This window comes from Triticum dicoccoides, chromosome 1A (assembly GCF_002162155.2).
Source record: "Triticum dicoccoides isolate Atlit2015 ecotype Zavitan chromosome 1A, WEW_v2.0, whole genome shotgun sequence".
Lineage (NCBI taxonomy): Eukaryota > Viridiplantae > Streptophyta > Magnoliopsida > Poales > Poaceae > Triticum > Triticum dicoccoides.
Genome location: NC_041380.1, coordinates 131,145,951 through 131,160,202, shown reverse-complemented (window position 1 = coordinate 131,160,202; position 14,252 = coordinate 131,145,951).

Below are 14,252 nucleotides of genomic sequence, written 5' to 3'. Positions count from 1 at the left end.
ATTCAAATAAGCTCAAACCACCCTGGTTTTAGTTGCATTAGCTCAAACACATCATATTGACATGTCATGATCATGCATCATGTTGTGCATTGCATTGATTGTATTTCTTTCTGTGTTCGCCGGTGATTGTTCCCCCTCGGTAGACGTATGTTTCGACGATGTGATCAATGACACCGATGAAGAGCTATATCATCTTCGGAAGTGCCAGGCAAGCAAAACCCCCTTGTTCATTCCGATACAATCCCACTGTCTCGCTCCGGCTATCTTTTACTGCATTAGTACAACAACGATTCAACTGTTACATGTTGCGGTAGTTGAACCCCTTTCCTCTGCATGACCTGTCATTGCCACAGTAAATAGATGAAACCCACTAGCATGAGTAGGAGTTGTTTGAGCCCTGATGTGCCTACTCATTCATGTTTGTTTGTCATGCCCGCTACTACTTAGAGTTGAGTCAGGTCTGATTCATTGGGGATGAATCGGAGGTGTGTAAACATGTCCTATTGTTGAGAACTAAGTGTGTGAACACGATTTGGTAAAGGTAGCGGTGAGAGGCCATGTAGGAGTACATGGTGGGTTGTCTCATTGAAGACGTCCTCGGGAACTGAGTTCTGTGTTTGTGATCCATGAAACAGTTACTACCACGCATTAGGCCCGAAACCAATGGACCCTCTCGGCTTCTTGATCACCCTTGTCCTCTGTCCAGGAGTTGCAACTAGTTTCTGGTGTTTATAAGATTTGTTTTGGCGGTCGTGCGTAGCGCTGACCCTAGGGGTGGGCTATGATGCAGTAGATACACCGTGGCCGGGCATGCCGGGCGCCCGTTTGGTGTCTCGGAACCCTATACACATCGTCCGGGGCCGTATGTGGAAACCTCGGCCGGACTCCCTGCGGATGGAACCTGGATAGGCGATAAACCTGGACTAGAGACTTGAGTGTTTAGGTAGGCCGTGGCTGACACCCTCGTTGGGCTTCCGCTTGAGGGTTGCCGAGTACATGTCGTGTAAACGACGGTAAGTGGTGAGAGCGTGTGTGAAGAAGTACACCCCTGCAGGGTTAACATCATCTATTCGAATAGCCGTGTCCATGATAATGGACTTCTGGGTTGCCTATAACAGTTCATAGACAAGTGAAAGGGGATACTCTAAAACTCGCAAGATAAGTGTGAGTGCTATGGATGGCCTTCCCGTAGGGAGACGGGAGCGGATCCATAATGGTGTATTGAATGGTGAATATGTGGACTCGTGTGCGCCACCTCAAAAGAGTTGCTTGCAGTCATAGTTTAGGTTAGCCACTGAGTCAAAGCTGGCTTGCTGCAGTCAAACTCCACCACCCCTTTATTGATACCGATGCATATGTAGATAGTTGTGATGTAAGTCTTGTTGGGTACATTTGTACTCACGTTTGCCTATTTTATGTTTTGCAGAGAGACGTCAGTCTCGCTAGTAGTTCCATGTGGACTTCGATGTTTAGCTTGATACCTCAGCTACGATCTTGTGCCCTCGGCAGGATCTGGTAGATAGTCAGGCTTCTTAGCCTGTTTCATTTGTAGATGTCTGTACTCAGACATGTTAAGCTTCCGCATGTGCTTTGATTTGTATGCTATGATTGTTGGGTCATGAGACCCATGTTTGTAATTTCTCGCTCCTCAGAGCCTAATGAATAAATACTTGAGTCATAGAGTTATGTTGTGATGCCATGTTGTATTTACACATATCGAGCATATTGTGTGCATGATTGAAATGCTTGGCATGTGTGGGATCCGTCAATCTAGTTGTTTATCCTTGGCAGCCTCTCTTATGGGGAAATGTAGTCTAGTGCTTCCATGAGCAATAGTAGTCCGCTACAGCCTGGTTCACCGGAGTCCTGCTAGCCCAGCACTACTACTCAGGACACTTGACTGCCCGGCATGTGTTTCACTTTGTTCCTGTGTCTGTCCCTTCAAGGAAATGTCACGCGGTGACATCTGGAGTCCTGCCTAGCCTGCTACAGCCCGGGTTCCCGGAGTCCTGTTAGCCCAGTGCTACAGCTCAGATTCACACACTGCTGACCGACATGCTCGATGTGATTCATGTATGCCTTTCCCCATAGGTTGGTGCCGCTTTGGGTTCACGACTAGCCATGTCGGCCCGGATTCTCTGTCATATGGATGCTAGCGACATTATCATATACGTGAGCCAAAAGGCACAAACGGTCTCGGGCCAGGTAAGGTGGTGCCTGTGGGAATACCGTGCGTGAGGCCGCAAAGTGATATGAAGTGTTACATGCTAGATCGGTGTCACTTAGGATCGGGGTCCTGACATGAACGCTGTCTTGGGGATATCTTGTTCACGAATGTGAATCTGATGATAGCCCATAGGGAGGTCAAGCTTTGGGAATACTTGAGCACCTTTGAGTTGTTCGAAAAGCTCGTTGATGTTGGGAAGTGGGTACTTGTTCTTTATGGTCTTCTTGTTCAATGGACGGTAGTCGACACAAAGTCGGTCCATTCCATCCTTCTTCTTGACAAAAAGAACACCACAACCCCAAGGAGAAGAACTCGGACGGATCAGACACATATGCTCTTGTTCATCGAGTTGTTTCTTCAGCTCCTTCAACTCTTTCGGTCCAAGCTTGTAAGGACGTTTGCAAACAGGTTCCGTGCCAGGGTCAAGATCGATGACGAATTCAACTAGCCGGTGAGGAGGCATTCCTGGAAGCTCTTCGGGAAAGACGTCTTGATATTCACAAACGACTGGAATCTGAGAGATGGCATCCAACCCGCCCTTCTCGTTGAGAGAAAACAGTCGAATGGTATCGTCACGAGCGGCAAAGACAATCACATCCTCAGACGAGTGTGTCAATTGAATCTGCCTGGCAGCACAATCAAGCTGAGCCTTGTCCTTAGAAAGCCAGTCAATGCCGAGTATTAGATCAATATCCAAGTCACCCAGAACAACTGGAGAAGCCAGAAATTTGTAGTCGCCCATCATGATAGAAACATCCGGGACACAGATATTAGCTGTCATCTGCTTGCCCGGGGACACAATTGATAAAGATCTTGGCAAATGTTGATAATCACACTCATACTTTGATGCAAAAGGTTTAGAAATGAAACAATGCGATGCACCAGTATCAAAAAGACCTTTTGCCAGAATAGAGTTAACTAGAAGGTTGCCCATGATCACTTCTGACGAGTCCTCTGCCTGAGTTGCGTTCATCATGTTGACCTTTGCAAACTTAGGATTATGCTTGACTACTGCATTGCTGGCAGATCTCACAGGAGGAGGAAGACGCCTCTGGTTGAAGCATTTGTTTGCATAGTGACCCTTCTGCTGACACTTGTTGCACGTGACCTCTGAGAGCGGACGGTGATACGGAGCACTTGATCTTGGAGCATGAGACGAAGCCTTCTTCTGATAGCCTGGGTTGGGTGGGAAGATCCGTTGCCACCTTTGCTCTTCTACTGATAAGGCTGAAGGAACAGAGGAGGAGGAGGCAACCAATACTTTTGCTGCTTAGCTGCCACTTGAGTTGAAGAAGCGGGAGTTGCATCCCTGACTCTCTTCTTGGAAGCATCGCACTTGAGCTGAGCAGCCTCTTGCTTCAGTGCCATATTGTAGAACTCATCATACTTTCTTGGCTCAAAAAGCACAAGAGCTAGTTGCAGATCTTCTCTGAGGCCACCTCTGAACTGATAAATCATGCTCTTCTCGTCAGGGACGTCTTGCTTGGTGAAACGAGCGAGCTTCTAGAACATGATGTTGTATTGGTAAACAGACAAGCTGCCTTGCTTCAGATGCGGAACTCCTCACGCTTGCTCTCAACAACACTCTATGGAATGTGGTGAGCTCTGTAGTCTTGGCGGAAATCATCCCAGGTAATCACACGACCTCCTCTGGAATCTTTGTATTGCTGATACCACTCAGCAGCTTGGTCTTTGAGTTGGAACGAAGCAAACTTGACAAAGTCCTCAGGCCTGACGTTGCTGCACTTGAAATGTTTGCAGATATCCACGAGCCAATCATCAGCGTATGTGGCCTCTACACAGTTACTGAAGGTCTTCGGCTGGTTTGCAAGGAACTGGTTGAGTGTAGCAAACTGAGTTTGATTGTTGCCATTGCCTTGATTTCCTTGGTTGCGCTCTTGCAAGAGTTGCATAATCAGCTGCGTGTTGGCATTGGTAGCGGCCATCATAGCTTGCCATGCCTCCGGAGGTGGAGGTGGTGGCGGCGGTTCCAGATTCTGACACGTTGGAGGAGCCATCCTGAAGAGGGTGACATCTGTTAGCATCTTGACAGACATATATTCAAGCTGAATCAAATGGATCGAAATTGCAACATATAGTCTTAACATTCGAACAAGAATGAATGAATGAATTCCAAATTAAATGATCACACTTCCATAAATTGAGAAGCCACTTAGATAGAGGTAGATGAATAAAACAACAAGGTACGGACATGAACAAATACTTGGTAAGGATTACTCAATCACAAACCAAATATCTGCGGAAGAAATACTAGAGCTACATGAATTCGCACATATGAAACTCCCGAAATTTTCCGGTTATGCAATCAGGTGTTGGGGATACAGGGGAAGCATAATATCTCACCCAAAACTAGAAAATCCTACATCCAGCTGTATCCATCCTTCAACACATAACCAAGAAACCTTCGGAAATCATTTACCTCAACCTTCGAAAAGCATCCGTTATACGAGTTATGGCAATACTCCCGAACTCCCGCCCCAGTACTGGGTGGCGTCAAGGTTATCTCACCAACAACAGCATAAAAGAGATTTTTTGATGTCGGCGAAAATCAGGTATTCCAGAACTACAACGATAAAATTGTGACAACAACACCTCGGAGCTCAACTCCCCGGGACACTGCCACAACCCCTAAATGTCAGGAGGCACCAAGAACAATGTCCTCGTCACAAAACCATCGGAACGATTCCAAGATACCCGCGTGATCCTAAATTTTTTTAGTGAAATTTGAGAAGAGAGGAGTCAAAACTTTACGTCAGGATGCCTCACCAGAGCGACGAAGGGACTGAGGACTAAAAAGAATCCTACTCTCCGATATATATAATCCTAAAAGACTCAAAACATTTTTCTAGACTCAACAACGCCAGCGATTCGATCAAGCAGGGGGCTCCTAAGTCGGGGAAGGCTCTGATACCAACTTGTAACACCCACGATGCGGCTATATCTCCCACGTGTTGGAGCACGACTTAGAGGCATAACTGCATTGTAGGCAAAGTCGCAAGAGGGGTAATCTTTACACATCCCATGTATTGAAGAAGAAAGAGGTATAGAGTTGGCTTACAATCGCCACTTCACACAATACATAAATATAGCATTACAATCATCCAGATACAATCAAGGTCCGACTACGGAACCAAAATAAAGACAACCCCAAATGCATAAGATCCCCAATCACCCCAACTGGGCTCCACTACTGATCGTCTGGAAAGGAAACGTAGTAACATCCTGAGTCCTCATCGAACTCCCACTTGAGCTCAGTCGCATCTCCTGGAATGGTATCATCGGCACCTGCATCTGGTTTTGGAAGTAATCTGTGAGTCATGGGGACTCAGCAATCTCACACCCTCGCGATCAATACTATTTAAGCTTATGGGTAGGGAAATGGTATGAAGTGGAGTTGCAGCAAGCACTAGCATATATGGTAGCTAATCTTACGCAAATGAGAGCGAGAAGAGAAAGGCAAGGCACGGTCGAGAATCTATGATCAAGAAGTGATCCTAGACTACTTACGTTCAAGCATAACACGAGACCGTGTTCTCTTCTTGGACTCCGCCGAAAAGAGACCATCACAGCTACACACGCTGTTGATTCATTTTACTTAAGTTTAGTTTCAGGTTTTCTACAACCGGACATTAACAAATTCCCATCTTCCCATAACCGCGGGCACGACTTTCAAAAGTTCAAATCCCTGCAGGGGTGTCCCAACTTAGCCCAGCACAAGCTCTCACGGTCAATGAAGGATATTCCTTCTCCCAGGACGACCCGATCAGACTCGGAATCCCGGTTACAAGACATCTCGACAATGGTAAAACTAAACCAGCAAAGCCGCCCGAATGTGCCGACAAATCCCGATAGGAGCTGCACATATCTCGTTCAATACTCGGATTATACTCTTGAATCATTTCGACCCAACTAGTCTGCCTGAGGTTGAGGTTGGGCTGAGTGAAGATGTACTTGAGACTCTTATGATCAGTGAAGATGTCCACTTTTCTTCCCAACAAGAGATGTCTCCATGTTAAAAGAGCATGAACAACTGCCGCCAACTCGAGGTCATGAGTGGGGTAGTCCTAGCCTGGTGCTACTGCTTGCAGCCGGTGGCCTGGAGCTGCGACCGAAGATGCAGAAATTGTTGCTGCTTGTGGGGTCCTCCGGGCAGGGGCTTGAGGACGGGCGAGGCAACGAGGAGGCAGGACCTCAAGTGCTCGCAGACGAGGGCGAGGAAGATGGAGCTCGGGCTCCTGGTTGCTGCTTGGGAGGCGCGACGCAGAGGAGGCTCAAGGCTGGATGGGTGGATCAAGAGGGAAGGCGATGGTTGGTCTAGTGTTGACAACAAGGTGGAGCAGTGGTTGGTCGATGGGGATCTGGGAGGATCCCAATGGAGATGGTGAGTAGGTGGCGGCGGGCAGGAGGATGGATGGGACAAGTGGCCTAAAAACTAGGGTTGCCTCCTTATATACGCTGGTGGATTAGGTTAGGGGTTAACGGATCCCTCCGATCGTAATCGGACAATCGAGAATAAAAGGTTAGAGGAGTCCAAATAAGAAAATGGTGATGTTTTGTAGATGTTTGGGGATGATCCGAATCCAACGGTGACGACTGCCCGGGTCGGGTCCGGGAAAGATTTCGGACGCGCGCGCGAGGAGGGCCGCAGGCTGACGAGAGAGGTTAGGTTGGGCCTGGCGGTATGTAGTGGACTGTGTAGACGGTCTAGGGAGGAAGGAGAGGGAAACCTGGCACATGTTTCTGGATACCGAAAACGTCCGACGTATGACCGGCTATACTGCCGCTATAGTTATCCGTTGGGGCATCAAACAAACTCCGAATGCGATGAAACTTTGCAGGCGACCTATCTACCCTATAACAACACCACATGCCAACTTTCAACCCATTCCGAGAACATTTTCCAGCCACTTATAAAATAATATTTCGGACGTGCCACGGGCGCGTGCAAGTGTGGTTGGACTCAGAACGGACAATGGGCGGAACTGGGGAACCCGGACGGATGCAAATTTGAAAAACATGATGATGCAATGCACATGATGACATGACAAGATGCAACACGCAAGCAAATGACATGGCAAAGACAACGAATAACTGGAAGACACCTGGCGCATCGGTCTCGAGGCGTTACAACACTCCACCACTACGAGAGGATCTCGTCCCGAGATCTAGGATGGCACCGGAGGGAAAAACAAAAGAGGAAGAGAAGAGGTAAAACTAAGTTGCTTCTTTGACAAATGAGTGAAACCAAAGAACCTTGCGAGGTTGAACAAATTGAAAGAAAAAATACAACGAAGATGAACAAAGTTGAAAACACTCTGTTAGAAAAGAGGAACAAGGAACATTACTAGAACCTTATAGGTTGCAAGGCGTAAGAAAAAGGATTGCAATGGGCGAGAAGTACATGCAAGCGCTCCGGATGAAATGAGATGTACAAGGAACGATAAAGATCAATTACGACAACACCTCGGTTGGAAATGAAAGGCAATAATATGAACTTGGCAAAATGAAAGCACTTGGATGAGACTCCGGTTAGAAGAGGAATGATATCCACTGCACTCCGGTTAAACAAGATAGAGAAGGAAATACAATTGATATAATTTGGACAGCACTCCAACTGTAAATGGAAGGAAATGATCATGAACTTTACAAGATGGGAGGATACTTGATGAGATCCACAACACACTGCCTCCGAAACTATTGAAAGAAAGGCACAATGGGTAAGGAAGATTTCAGACAGCACTCCGGTTGAGAAGGGAGGTAAGATGAGAGAACTTGAATGAAGGATATGGCACTCCGGTTGAAAATGGATAAGCAAAAGGAAAGAACATGATCTTCACAAATCGGGATGATGAGTGAAAAGAGCAACATCACAATGCCTCCGGAAGAAATAATAGAAGATAGATCATTGGAATAAAAGAATGGAGAAGAAAATGCCAACTTCTGCCACAAATGTGCTTGGAAAGCACCCTTCCAAGAAGGTTATAACGGAGTTGTTGGAAAAACCAACAACAAAAAGAGTAAGCTTGATGTGGGCTTATGGAAAACATCTCAAAACTTGAGGTGAAATTCTGCCACTAACTTAACAATTGATTGGATTGATATCAACAAGGAGACGAGAAACTTATTTCCCCGGAAGGATAAATGAAGAACTTGTTGGAAATATGCCCTAGAGGCAATAATAAAAGTGTTATTATTATATTTCCTTGTTCATGATAATTGTCTTTTATTCATGCTATAACTGTATTATCTGGAAATCGTAATACACGTGTGAATACATAGACCACAATATGTCCCTAGTGAGCCTCTAGTTGACTAGCTCATTGTCATCAACATATAGCCATGGTTTCCTGGCTATGGACATTGGATGTCGTTGATAACGGGATCACATCATTAGGAGAATGATGTGATGGACAAGACCCAATCCTAAGCCTAGCACAAAGATCGTGTAGTTCGTTTGCTAGAGCTTTGCCAATGTCAAGTATCTCTTCCTTTGACCATGAGATCGTGTAACTCCTGGATACCGTAGGAGTGCTTTGGGTGTATCAAACGTCACAACGTAACTGGGTGACTATAAAGGTGCACTACAGGTATCTCCGAAAGTATCTATTGTTTTATGCGGATCGAGACTGGGATTTGTCACTCCGTGTAAACGGAGAGGTATCTCTGGGCCCACTCGGTAGGACATCATCATATGCGCAATGTGACCAAGGAGTTAATCACGGGATGATGTGTTACGGAACGAGTAAAGTGACTTGCCGGTAACGAGATTGAACAAGGTATTGGATACCGACGATCGAATCTCGGGCAAGTAACATACCGATAGACAAAGGGAATGGAATACGGGATTGATAAAGTCCTTGACATCGTGGTTCATCCGATGAGATCATCGTGGAACATGTGGGAGCCATCATGGGTATCCAGACCCCGCTGTTGGTTATTGACAGGAGAACGTCTCGGTCATGTCTGCATGTCTCCCGAACCCGTAGGGTCTACACACTTAAGGTTCGATGACGCTAGGGTTATAAAGGAAGTTTGTATGTGGTTACCGAATGTTGTTCGGAGTCCCGGATGAGATCCCGGACGTCACGAGGAGTTCCGGAATGGTCCGTAGGTAAAGATTTATATATAGGAAGTCCTGTTTCGGCCATCGGGACAAGTTTCGGGGTCATCGGTATTGTACCGGGACCACCAGAAGGGTCCCGGGGGCCCACCGGGTGGGGCCACCTGCCCCGGGGGGCCACATGGGCTGTAGGGGGTGCGCCTTGGCCTACATGGGCCAAGGGCACCAGCCCCTAGAGGCCCATGCGCCAAGATATAGGAAAAAGGGGAGAGTCCTAAAGGGGGAAGGCACCTCCGAGGTGCCTTGGGGAGGATGGACTCCTCCCCCCTTCTTAGCCGCACCCCTTCCTTGGAGGAAGGGGCAAGGCTGCGCCTTCCCCCTCTCCCCTGCCCCTATATATAGTGGAGGGGAGGGAGGGCATCCACACCTGAGCCCTTGGCGCCTCCCTCCCTCCCGTGACACCTCCTCCTCTCCCGTAGGTGCTTGGCGAAGCCCTGCAGGATTGCCACGCTCCTCCATCACCACCACGCCGTTGTGCTGCTGCTGGATGGAGTCTTCCTCAACCTCTCCCTCTCTCCTTGCTGGATCAAGGCGTGGGAGACATCGTCGAGCTGTACGTGTGTTGAATGCGGAGGTGCCGTCCGTTCGGCACTAGGATCATCGGTGATCTGAATCACGACGAGTACGACTCCATCAACCCCGTTCACTTGAACGCTTCCGCTTAGCGATCTACAAGGGTATGTAGATGCACTCTCCTTCTACTCGTAGCTGGTTTCTCCATAGATAGATCTTGGTGACGCGTAGGAAAATTTTGAATTTCTGCTACGTTCCCCAACAGTGGCATCATGAGCTAGGTCTATTGCGTAGATTCTTTGCACGAGTAGAACACAAAGTAGTTGTGGGCGTTGATGTTGTTCAATATGCTTACCGTTACTAGTCCAATCTTGTTTCGACGGTATTGTGGGATGAAGCAGCCCGGACCGACCTTACACGTACTCTTACATGAGACAGGTTCCACCGATTGACATGCACTTGGTGCATAAGGTGGCTAGCGGGTGCCAGTCTCTCCCACTTTAGTCGGAACGGATTCGATGAAAATGGTCCTTATGAAGGGTAAATAGCAATTGGCATATCACGTTGTGGTTTTGCGTAGGTAAGAAACGTTCTTGCTAGAAACCCATAGCAGCCACGTAAAACATGCAAACAACAATTAGAGGACGTCTAACTTGTTTTTGCAGGGTATGCTATGTGATGTGATATGGCCAAAAGGATGTGATGAATGATATATGTGATGTATGAGATTGATCATGTTCTTGTAATAGGATTCACGACTTGCATGTCGATGAGTATGACAACCGGCAGGAGCCATAGGAGTTGTCTTAATTTATTGTATGACCTGCGTGTCATTGAAGAACGCCATGTAAACTACTTTACTTTATTGCTAAACGCGTTAGTCATAGAAGTAGAAGTAGTCATTGGCGTGACAACTTCTGAAGACACGATGATGGAGATCATGATGATGGAGATCATGGTGTCAAGCCGGTGACAAGATGATCATGGAGCCCCGAAGATGGAGATCAATGGAGCTATATGATATTGGCCATATCATGTCACAACTATATAATTGCATGTGATGTTTATTATGTTTATACATCTTGTTTACTTAGGACGATGGTAGTAAACAAGATGATCCCTTACAAAATTTCAAGAAGTGTTCTCCCCTAACTGTGCACCGTTGCTACAGTTCGTCGCTTGTAAGCACCACGTGATGATCGGGTGTGATGGATTCTTACGTTCACATACAACGGGTGTAAGACAGTTTTACACAGCGAAAACACTTAGGGTTAACTTGACGAGCCTAGCATGTGCAGACATGGCCTCAGAACACGGAGACCGAAAGGTCGAGCATGAGTCGTATAGTAGATACGATCAACATGAAGATGTTCACCGATGATGACTAGTCCGTCTCACGTGATGATCGGACACGGCCTAGTTGACTCGGATCATGTGATCACTTAGATGACCAGAGGGATGTCTATCTAAGTGGGAGTTCATAAGATGAACTAAATTATCTTGAACATAGTCAAAAGACTCTTTGCAAATTATGTCGTAGCTCGCGCTTTAGTTCTACTGTTTAGTTATGTTCCTAGAGAAAATATAGTTGAAAGTTGATAGTAGCGATTATGCGATCAGTAGAAAGCTTATGTCCTTAATGCACCGCTCAGTGTGCTGAACCCCAACGTCGTTTGTCGATGTTGCGAACATCGGACATACACGTTTTGATAACTACGTGATAGTTCAATTAAATGGTTTAAGTAGAGGCACCAAAGACATTTTCGAAACGTCACGGAACATATGAGATGTTTCTAGGGCTGAAATTGGGATTTCAGGCTCGTGCCCACGTCAAGAGGTATAAGACCTCCGACGATTTTCTTAGCCTGCAAACTAAGGGAGAAAAGCTCAATCGTTGAGCTTGTGCTCAGATTGTCTGAGTGCAACAATCACTTGAATCGAGTGGGAGTTGATCTTCCAGATGAGATAGTGATGTTTCCCCAAAGTCATTGCCACCAAGCTGCTAGAGCTTCGTGATGAACTATAACATATCAGGGATGGATATGATGATCCTTGAGGTATTCATGATGTTTGACACCGCGAAAGTAGAAATCAAGAAGGAGCATCAATTGTTGATGGTTGGTGAAACCACTAGTTTCAAGAAGGGCAAGTGCAAGAAGGGATACTTCATGAAACGGCAAATCAGCTGCTACACCAGTGAAGAAACCCGAGGTTGAACCCAAACCCGAGACTAAGTGCTTCTGTAATAAGGGGAACAACCACTGGAGCAGCATTACCCTAGACACTTGGTAGATGAGAAGGCTGGCAAGGTCGATAGAAGTATATTGGATATACATTATGTTAATGTGTACTTTACTAGTACTCCTAGTAGCACCAGGGTATTGGATACCGGTTCGGTTGCTAAGTATTAGTAACTCGAAATAAAAGCTACGGAATAAACGGAGACTAGCTAAAGGTGAGCTGACGATATATGTTGGAAGTGTTTCCAAGGTTGATATGATCAAGCATCGCACGCTCCCTCTACCACCGAGATTGGTGTTTGCATTGAGCATAGACATGATTGGATTATGTCTATCGCAATACGGTTATTCATTAAAGGAGAATAATGGTTACTCTGTTTATTTGAATAATACCTTCAATGGTCTTACACCTAAAAGGAATGGTTTATTGAATCTTGATCGTAGGGATACACATTTTCATGCCAAAAGATATAAGATAGTAATGATAGTATCACTTACTTATGGCACTGCCATGTAAGTCATAATGGTATAAAACGCATGAAGAAGCTCCATGTTGATGGATCTTTGGACTCACTCATTTTTGAAAAGTTTGAGACATGCGAACCATGTCTATTGGTGTATATGCATGAAGAAACTCCATGCAAATGGACCGTTCAGACTCACTTGATTTTGGATCACTTGAGATATGCAAATCATACCACATAGGCAAGATGACTGAAAAGCCTCGGTTTCAGTAAAATGGAACAAGATAGCAACTTGTTGGAAGCAACACATTTTGATGTGTGCAGTCCAATGAGTGCTGAGGCATGTAGTGAATATCGTTATGTTCTTACTTCACAGATGATTCGAGTAGATGTTGAGAATATTTACTTGATGAAACACAACTTTGAATTATTGAATGGTTCAAGTAATTTCAGAGTGAAGTAGAAGATCATTGTGACAAGAGGATAAAATGTCTATGATACGATCATAGAGATGAATATCTGAGTTACGAGTTTTGGCACACAATTAAGACATTGTGGAAATTGTTTCGCAATTAATACCGCCTGGAACACCATAGTGTGATGGTGTGTCTGAACATCATAATTGCACCCTATTGGATATGGTGCGTACCATGATGTCTCTTATCGAATTACCACTATCGTTCATGGGTTAGGCATTAGAGACAACTACATTCACTTTAAATAGGGCACCACGTAATTCCGTTGAGACGACACCATTTGGAGAAACCTAAGTTGTCGTTTCTTAAAGGTTTGGGGCTGTGACGCTTATGTGAAAAAGTTTCAGGATTGATAAGCTCGAACCCAAAGCGGATAAAATACGTCTTCATAGGACACCCAAAACAGTTGGGTATACCTCCTAATTCAGATCCGAAAGCAATATGAATTGTTTCTAGAATCGGGTCCTTTCTCGAGGAAAGGTTTCTCTCGAAAGAGTTGAGTGGGAGGATGGTGGAGACTTGATGAGGTTATTGAACCATCACTTCAACCAGTGTGTAGCAGGGCACAGGAAGTTGTTCCCGTGGCACCTACACCAATTGAAGTGGAAGCTTATGATATTGATCATGAAGTTTCGGATCAAATCACTGCCGTACCTCGTAGGGTGACAAGGATACGTACTACTTCAGAGTGGTACGGTAATCCTGTCTTGGAAGTCATGTTGCTAGACAACAATGAACCTACGAGCTATGGAGAAGCGATGGTGGGCCCGGATTCCGATAAATGGCTTGAGGCCATAAAATCCGAGATAGGATCCATGTATCAAAACAAAGCATGGACTTTGATGGACTTGCCCGATGATCGGCAAGCCATTGAGATAAATGGATCTTTAAGAAGAAGACGGACGTGGACGGTAATGTCACCGTCTGTGAAGCTCGACTTGTGGTGAAGAGTTTTTCACAAGTTCAAGGATTTGACTACGATGAGATTTTCTCATTCGTAGCGATGCTTAAAGTCCGTCGGAATCATGTTAGCATAAGCAGCATTTATGAAATCTGGCAGATGGATGTCAAGACGAGTTTCCTTACCAGTTTTCGTAAGGAAAGATTGTATGTGATACAATTAGAAAAGTTTTGTCAATCCTAAGAATGCTAAAAGGTATGCTAGCACCAGCGATCCTTCTAAGGACTGGA